This window comes from Juglans microcarpa x Juglans regia, chromosome 7S (genome assembly GCF_004785595.1).
Source record: "Juglans microcarpa x Juglans regia isolate MS1-56 chromosome 7S, Jm3101_v1.0, whole genome shotgun sequence".
Taxonomy (NCBI): Eukaryota; Viridiplantae; Streptophyta; class Magnoliopsida; order Fagales; family Juglandaceae; genus Juglans; species Juglans microcarpa x Juglans regia.
The window spans coordinates 13,977,215-13,987,251 of record NC_054607.1 but is presented as its reverse complement, the minus strand read 5'-3'; the positions used below and the strand labels follow the sequence as shown (position 1 = coordinate 13,987,251).

Below are 10,037 nucleotides of genomic sequence, written 5' to 3'. Positions count from 1 at the left end.
GGGTCAGACCCGGGCTGAAACCCGGGTGAATCTGGACTTTTGAAACCCGAAAGTTCGAGTTCCATTTTTTTATTTTTTTTTTTACAAAAGCCTATGGTTCTTCGAAAAAAAAAAGTAACGTTAAAAAGCATAATTTTTTTTTTTTTTTTTATCTAAAAGCCTATATTTCATGAAATCATGTTGAAAAGCATAATAGCATTGAACATTTTTCATAATAATAAAAATATATCAAAACAGAAAAGTAAGTTTTATGTAAAAAATAAGTAAAGTTAGAAACTAATTATCTTTCTAACTAAATAAATGTAAAAGAAAATATATACAATAGTCATCATGTAAAATGCATGCAACACAATGCAATTCACTACATATTACATTATTTAGTATTTATACATTACATTACAAAACACAAAATTACAATATATAAATTACAAAACACAACTTTGGAAGAAGATTATTAGATAGGTGTGAGCAGAAACACATCATCTAACGAAGATTGATGGATCTCTATCCCCTCTACTTCAATATCTTCATAGTATTGTTGTTGTGGTTAATTTGCAAGACAATGATGTAGATGAACATTTGCATACATGTGGTGAGGCATCAATGGCAGACTAGCAATTTGTTGAATCTCCTAAAATCACAAAACATTTTACTTAGCAAGGAAAATAATAAAACATTTTGCAAGTGCATATTCACAAGAAAAATGAATGAAGAAGTGAAAGTTAACCCCAAATGACTTAGTTCAACTAGTGCAGTAGATTCTAATTCTAATCTCAAGTAGTCTTAATAAAGAACCCATGTTCATGTCAGGAAAACCACTTCAGTCTCAATCTTGGAACCATTACATATTCGAGGAAGCAGAGTTATCTTTCATACCCCTCCATGCATTGACTCTTTGATATGAACCCGCAGGAATGAAATCCCTTGAACCCACAATCAATTTGAAAACTCCCCAAGAAAGCCAAATTCAAGTCAATGGATGGAAAACCTAGACCCGATGAGAACTCGTTTCAAGAACCTAGATTATATCAAAATCTAGACCCGTTGAAGAACCCGTCTCAAGAACCTAGATTACAAAGGAGGAACGCCACAAAGGTTGTGATTTACATTTGATAAGTTCAAGAGTTCAATCAAGAACAAGAGGAGAAAACTCAACTCACAAATAGAATTCAATATTGTCTAACCTTCAAATGAGGCTACAAGGAGTATTTCAACTAAACCTAATTAAAACCCTAGCCAAAATAAAACCTCTTTAACCCAAAATGCCCCTGATGAACAGTGTCACTGCTACAGTAACGCTACAGTACCTCTTGAAATCCTAGTTCCTAAAAAGTAACTTTCCAAATAAGCCCTTGTCCAAAATACAAGGCCTTTCCGAAAACCCTAGTTCATTAAAAATAAGACGTGTGGGCCAAGCATCTTCAAGCCCACTTATTCTAAATAATAAAATAAATCATTTAATCAAATTGGAAGTCTCCAATAACAATAGGCCCTACCTCTAAGTCATGTCTTACACAGCTTGAGGATCAAAGCTGGTTCTCCTTCTTTCAAGCCAATCTTGAATGTTGGGCTATTGCTAAACTCTTCCCAAGTGGATTGCATCAATCCGTGCATTGCCTCCTTGATCTTCTTGGCTCTTGACCTTGTAATTGGCCCATCTGGAAGTTGCAAATGATCTTTAAGATTAGGCCTACCTTGGTTCCCATCATTCTCCCTCTCCTCAAAAGGATTCGACCTCGAATCTCCACCTGGATCAAAGGGAAAATAATTAGTAACATTGCCAATAGCAGAAACAGGATACTTACCTGGAATATCCATTAGATATGCATTTTCATTAATTTGTTCAAGAATTTGAAAAAATCCATCCAAACTACTCCTGTCATCAACAGGTAAAGGTGTTAAATCTAAACGAGTAAATGGATTAAGTCTATAAACAATTTCAAAATGTGAAAATTGAGTAGCAGCATGAACACTCCAATTATATGTAAACTCAATGAATGGCAAACAATACTCTCACAAATGTTCCTGAAACACACCTAAAGCTTTCCTTACACCAAAATAACCACTCGAATTATATGAAAACTCAATGAATGGCAAGCAATACTCCCACAAACGTTCATGCAACACTTCAATAAATGACAAATGATACTCCCACAAACGTTCATGCAATACATCAATGAATAAGAAATGAAACTTCCACAAACGTTCATGCAAAACACCAATGAATGACAACTGATACTTCCACAAACTTTCATGCAACATGTCATTGAATGGCAAATGATATTCTCACAAACGTTCATGCAATACATCAATGAATAAGAAATGAAACTTCCACAAACGTTCATGCAAAACACCAATGAATGACAACTGATACTTCCACAAACTTTCATGCAACATGTCATTGAATGGCAAATGATATTCCCACAAATGTTCATGCAACACAACAAAAGTCTTCCTTACACCAAGGTTACCTAACAAACCACCATGTCTATCACACACAAACAACTTACACATAAAACTAGTAGGCGAACAAAATTTATTCTCTCTAAATAAGTACCAATCTAGTTTATAGAACTTACCAAACGATGCTTTCTCACATGTTCCATACTCACTAGCAAAGTAATCGTCATTAGCATGCAATTCCCAATCATACTCAAGTCTTAACAATTTTGCATCTAAAATGAAGACAATGACATACCATCTTGCTAAAACATCAACCATAAAATTTTCCATACCTTGTGTGTATTTGAATACATGAGGAAAAGTCTCAATACAATCCTCCCACTTAGCATGCATTCTAGTCAACAACTTACCTTGTTGTCCCTTCAAGTGTGTCAAGGACTCATGTTCTTGAAAGAAAGGTCGATTAGGAATTGTCGCACCTGGCACAAAATCAATGTAGTGCTCTATCTCCCTAATAGGTGGCAATCCACTAAACACGCCGCTAGGAAACACAACCTCATATCCCTGCAACAAAGAGACAACAATATTAGGCAAAGATAGGTCAAGTTCGTTAGTATTAAGACTCTCCTTAGCATATAAACTCACTTTTCTCTTTGTTTTTCTTTCACTTTCTTCACTCTCTCTTTTCTTTCCACACATTTTTTCTGTTTCACTCACTCTTTTCCTTTCACTCTCTTTTTTTCTATCACTCTCTTTTTCTTCATCTTTTTTTGTAGTCTCGACCTCACAATTGTTTTCCAACTCATTCTCTATTTTTCTCGAGGTCTTAGCCTCGCGCACATCTTTTTTCTCTCTCTCATTTTCAACCACACTATTTCCTTTTTATCTCACCTTCACTCTTGCTTTTTAGCTCAATCTCTTTTTCACTTTTTCTTTTTTGATCACTCTCATTTTCATTCTTTCTGTTTTGATCACTCTCATTTTCACTCTTTCTGTTTTGATCACTCTCATTTTCACTCTTACTCTCCATTTTTTGATGACTCTCATTTTCACTCTTTCTTTTTTGAGCAACCTCACTTTTGAGTTTCAATTGGTCCCCATGGACTTGTGTTGGAGCTAAAGGAGCAAATTTAATTGTTTTTCCATCCTTCTCAAAACTATACATGTTCCTTAACCCATCATGGATCACCTTCCTATCATACTGCCATGGTTTTCCTAACAAAATATGACCAGCATGCATAGGCACTACATCATAAAGGATCATATCCTGGCATTTTCCAATTGAAAAGGAAAATAGCACTTGCTTATTTACCCTAACCTCCCCCAATCACTCAACCACTGCAACTTGTATGGTCTAGGGTGTTTCAAGATAGGTAAATTCAACTTCTCAACTAAAGTAGTGCTAGCCAAATTAATACAACTCCTCATATCAATGATCATATCACATACCTTCTTGTTGATGTGACATCTAGTATGAAAAATATTCTCACTCTGGTGTTTGGTATCATCCATCTTAATTTGTGTATTGAGAGCACGCCTGGGTACAAGATACTCACCATACTCTTCATTCTTACACTTATGTTCAATACAAGGCTCACTCATCCTCCTATCTCTCCAGCCTTGTAGATTTTTAATTACCACATCTTGATGACCTATCCTATCCCTCACTTCACTCAGCACCAAGTTCAACCGCTCAAACTGTTGTTGCATGGACTGCAACACAAATGATAAGTTATCTACCATCCCCTTTGGTGAAGAGCCACTCCGGTGAGACATTGTAAAGTGCTGCACAAAAGAATGTTAGTGGAAAACCTCACACACTCCCTTACGTGTTTACACTTGAATAATGACACTCCACTCGTGTTTCACTCTTAATTGGCCTTTTCCTAATAATAGTCTCTCACACTCTCTCTTGCCTTTTACATCAAGAATTTTCCCACTCAAGTTCTTTAAGAACTAATTGAATTCAATCAAGACAAAGCAACCATGTTTTATCCTAACTAGTAATTAGGTCCAAGAAACAAGAACAAGAGTAACACAGAAGGAATGAAAAAAAATTACACGTGAATCAAGGAAATTAAACGAATGAAACAGTAACTATAAGACAAGATACCAACTAGAATAATGTATGATGCCCCTTTGATGATAAGGCTCAAGAAAAAATATCGGATTCTTTTCTTTTCACCAACTGATTTGATCACAATCAAGAATAAGCAATTGAGAAAACCCTAAGAATAACTCAAAAACCCTAAGACAAGTGATATATGGTAGCCCCTAGAACAAGAGATTTTAGCCAATACAAACCCTAGAACAATGAGATTTGGAAGCCGTAACTATAGTGAAGAAATACAGCAGCCACCTCTATTTTTTTTTTTTTTTGTAATCAATCTTATAACAATGAAACCTTAGAATTAAATATGCAAGAAAAAAAAAAAGATAGAATCAGACCTGATTGGAAAGCTTGCTCTGATATCAAATGATATGAACCCGCGGGAATGAAATCCCTTGAACCCACAATCAATTTGAAAACTCCTTAAGAAAGCCAAATTAAAATCAATGGATGAAAAACCTAGACCCAATAAGAACTCGTTTCAAGAACCTAGATCATATCAAAATCTAGACCCTTTGAACAATCCGTCTCAAGAACCTAGATTACAATGGAGGAACGCCACAAAGATTGTGATTTACCTTTGATAAGTTCAAGAGTTCAATCAAGAACAAGAGGAGAAAACTCAACTCACAAATAAAATTCAATATTGTCTAACCTTCAAATGAGGCTACAAGGAGTATTTAAACTAAACCTAATTAAAACCCTAGCCAAAATAAAGCCCCTTTTTACCCAAAATGCCCTGATGAACAGTGTCGTGCTATAGTACGCGCGGCTACAGTATGGCTACAATAATGCTACAATACCTCTTGAAACCCTAGTTCCTAAAAAGTAACTTTCCAAATAAGCCCTTGGCCAAAATACAAGGCCTTTCCGAAAACCCTAGTTCATTAAAAATAAGACGTGTGGGCTAAGCATCTTCAAGCCCACTTATTCTAAATAATAAAATAAATCATTTAACCAAATTGGAAGTCTCCAATAACAATAGGCCCTATCTCTAAGTCATGTTTTTCACAGCTTGAATCAAGTGGATCAAAGCTAGTTCTCCTTCTTTCAAGCCAATCTTGAATGTTGGGCTCTTGCTAAACTCATCCCGAGTGGATTGCATCAATCCGTGTATTGCCTCCTTGATCTTCTTGGCTCTTGACCTTGTAATTGGCTCATCTGGAAGTTGCAAAGGATCTTTAAGATTAGGCCCACCTTGGTTTCCATCACTCTTCATTCTCAATCTTGAAACCCTTAATGAATATTGAAGATTAAAAACTCACCCATTTAGTGTACACCGACTTGTTACATCAAACATGAACAAAATTGCCACAGAGTCCTTACAAGCAGTAGGAATGTGATCCCTAGACTTCTTATCACCTACAAGCATATAGTGATGAAAAATAAACAAATGGGTCAAATGCCATTATATTTTATTTTATTTCAGTCATTTAGTACATGTCAGGCAAGTTGTAATTTCCTTAAGATCCATGTTTTCTGCTCTGGGCTACCATATGAATAAGAGAAATACATAGAAAAGATTGATGTCTGGTTCTCTCCACAACTCATCCAAACAAACAAAAAAACCATGAGCAAAACAAACCCAGATAAACTACTTAGGCAAAGGTGGAACCAAATAAGAAAATACAATCTTAGAGCTAATATTAAAGCAGATTTCCAGTTTTTCTTTTCTTTTTCTTGGACAAAAATCGTTGAACCCTTGAATCTACACACAAGTATCGTAAACAAAATGTTTAACCAGCCACAGTATGACAGGAGCCTAAGTAGAATCCAATAGAATCATATTAAAAAAAAAAATTCTCCCAAAAACCAGATGAGTAATTCCACCCCTACATCAAAAATTAGCATTAAGCGAAGGCCAAGCACGCAAATGGTTGCACCAAATAACTGTCATAGAGAGAAACATATACTTCTTTGGATAAAATAACTACAGATCTCCACGAGTCAGAAAACAAAGTACAGATCCCCATGAGTCAAAAAACAAGCTACAAAATGTCGTGCTAGATGATGCATCCAAATCTACAGATCTCCACGAGTCAAAAGCTACAAAACCTAAAAAGAAAAAATGATCCATATTTAAAAAAAGAACAGATCGAGCAAAAGTTTTATTTTATTTATTTCCTAAGTGTCAAAAGTTTTATTTTTTGTTTCTCTCCTGCATAAAAACATCACTATAGCTGACTCAGATTTCCAAACACATGCAGTTACAGACATAGCACATCACTATAGCAGTGCATTTCAAACACAATGTTCACAACCCAAATCAAAATAATAGCACCAACACAGAGGGAAAGTGTGCGTGAAATGGAGAAAAACTAACCTTAGGCTATGAAAGTCGAAGACGGAGTAAAAAAATAGAAGACGACGGCCACGAGGAGCAGATATTCGATCGGCAGAGAATGAGTGTGTCAAGAGGCTCACGGGTTAACTGCAAAAGTGGAGTAAAAATGGGATCTTGGCATTTGGTCTGAGTTGAAGAGAGAGAAGTCAAGAAGATGAAGGGCAAAGCAGCGTATAAGAGCATTAGTATTGGATTGGCCATCCTATTCTTTAAATTTTGACTAATATGTAGTTTTTTCACTTTTAGCTAATCATTCAAAACTTGAAGTCTATATTGAATTAGTCATCACACTCTCTATAATAATAAAATATTATTATTTATTATTATTTATAATTTTTTAATTAATTTATATTTTATTTTTATAATCTTCGATAACCTCCAACAATCATATTCATTTTTATTTTCACAATCTAACAATCTATAATATAATAATCTCATATGTATATAGATGATAAAATCTCATATAAATAAAAAGCTCATATCTATAACATAATAATCTCAAAAAATACTTTTAGACTTGCTATAGTTCTTTTCATATTTGAAAAGAAGAATAGATTTACTGTAGTTTATAGCTTGGATGAAAACAATTTAGCTAATTCAATATGGAGCAAATATGGATGATATTTGCTAAATTTGAAAATGAAAATGTATTTGGCTAATTCAATGACAATGCTCTAAGATGGGTTTGCTAAAGAGGAAACGACATAATTTAGAAGAAAAAAATAAATGTAGTCATTTTGGGAGTCCATGTCGTTTAGAGTTAATTGTAGCCTTAAACGGCACAAACTATGGTTATCATTTGTAGCTTTCAATTGTATTAAACTCTGCGTTTTAAGCATAGAAGTTAGAGGGTCTTTTGGTCTTTTATGCAAGAGTTTGTTAGGAAAGGGAAACATGAGTACTTAGTGGGGGAGGAAAGTGAGGTACAATATTCTGGAAATTGTCAGATCCATTCTGGACGTTTATGGAGGTTAAGGGTGCCTTGAATCATCCCTGCCATTGACTTTATGAATTATAGTATTTTCTTCATCTCATTTCTATCATCATGCGTACAACACATTCTATCATTCTTTCGCATTTCAATACAATTACATCCAGTACGTTAACAGAGTGATAGGAGGTTAGGGTCTCGGCATGCGAGAGAGAGAGAAGACGACGACGTTGGAGCCACAAGTGAGAGACGACGGGCCAACGGCTAGGGTTTTGGCATTCAGTAGAAGAAGACTAGGGTTTCGGCACTAGAGAGAGACTAAGATGAGAGACAACAGTTGGAGAGGGCATGGATCGTTTTTATCATGGAATGACCGAATGAGTGTTTTTAAGTAAGACCCGGATACCCGATTTTAAATCCAATACCCGAGTTACCAAACCGTACCCGAACTGGATAAGTCTGAGTTTTACAATACGGGTTCCGACTCGAGTTTAATCCTGGCCGAAACCTGGTTATTCGGGTTCCAGATCGGGCCAGGTTTTTTTCAGGCCTGGATGAACAGTACTAACAACACGCTCCTAAGTAACCAAGAAAGCTCCATCGAGATAATACCCCAACTTGATTTATGGTCGTGAGACAACGCACCCCTTTTCAGTTATAGCCAACATCCCTTTTAAAGCATCACCTCAAGATCAAAATATAACCTTATAAAAATTTACAAAAAAAACCCACGTAAAATATATAGGATAATCAACATAAAGTGAGGTAAAATCATGAAATCGCATGAATAATCTTGTACGAGTATTGAAAATGCAAAACAACATGCAGATCATAATAACGAGATGACAAGATACGAGATAATGAGATCCATTTTCAAAATGAAAATTCTTTTCTCAAGCCTCTATTTTAACACATCCGTACACATCGTTCAGCTGGAGGAGTAAAATGACCAAAAAGCCCAGGCAAAAGATTTGAAAGGCATGAGCTATGATATACTTCCCCTTCGGCACCGACCTTTGCTTCCCTTCCCCCTCTCCTTTCCCCATTTCTCACAGGCACCGACCTCATGAATGTCCTCTTCTTGCCGGCTTTTCTCTGCTTCCCGCGAGGAAACGAATTGAAAGGCAGTCACTCTTCAGCTCAAGCACTACAATTAGACAAAGTTCTACCTTTTAGCATCAAAAGGCTAGAAAAATATTTGATAGTGTTAATTAGGCATGCACACCGACCCGTTCAAACCAATTTTTGGTCCGAACCGACCTGACCCGCGCTAAAAACCAACTCGAACCGACCCGACCCGTGAAAATGGGGTCGGGTAGAAATCGTTCTGCTTCTCCCTGTTCGTTCTAATGGAGGGCAAAAAGTGTGGACGATAACATCTTTCCCTTTTCCCTAATGCAGGAGACAACCCAGGGATCCGTAGCAGAAATCAAACACAGAGAATCAGGATCTCGGGTCTGGGCATAACTGAGATTTCTCTTGGGGCTTCATTAAACTTTACGGGATGATCAACACAAAACAAAGAGAATCTTGACGAAATCGCAACTTGAGGCGGAACCTGGAGGCCGGGAAAGGTTCACTAATTATCATTCATGTGGTCTAGGTGCGCTTGTATTTTTTTTTTTAAACGCTCGAGAAAAAATTACAGAGCTGAAGATCTTACTAAACTCCAACTTATCTTCATTCTTGACAGTGGTCTTCATTCTTGACAGTGGTCAAGCATAAATTTGATGCAGTTTTCTTGTGAACCTGTTATGGGCTTAGATCGGAAGGGAAATGGTGGAAGGTGGTCTGGGCAGTTCGTGAAGGGAAGTAGGGACCCTCGAAGATCCCGTAGCACTTTGTTCTATTTCCATTTCTAGCACTCTGTTCTTACAATATACAAACACAATACATTTTCATCATTCCCATATATTCAGAACCTTAACAGAACCACCGGTCCTAATTGTGCTCAAGAAGCATCCGGGTTCTTGTCCTCTTTAAACCCAAGTATAAGAGAACTGTTGATACTCAAATCAGGCAAGAAAAGTCAAGAGTTAAGCAGAAGAGTGTGCAAATGGAGAACATGGAGAAGTACCGCCAAGTGAGAGAGTGTAAATTTGGACGCAAGTTGGAGCACTAGAGAAGCAACAGAGGTTTAAACTTAGTTGCAGATCAGATTTGGAGAAGTACGGCGACCTCTAACGGATTTGGCTATCAAGTTGCAAATCAGATTTTCGCTGCAGTGGTTCGAGAAGAAAGGAGATGTT

General features: G+C 36.5%; 1 long non-coding RNA gene across 1 annotated transcript; it reads right to left on the bottom strand.

Annotated features, from left to right (window-relative positions):
- Positions 1 to 350: 350 nt before the first annotated feature.
- LOC121241691 lies at positions 351 to 6,235 on the bottom strand. The gene is made up of 2 exons (XR_005935753.1): positions 5,779 to 6,235; positions 351 to 631 (listed from the first exon to the last, which is right to left on the bottom strand). It is a non-coding gene; the product is annotated as an uncharacterized LOC121241691 (long non-coding RNA).
- Between the last annotated feature and the right edge of the window lie 3,802 nt (positions 6,236 to 10,037).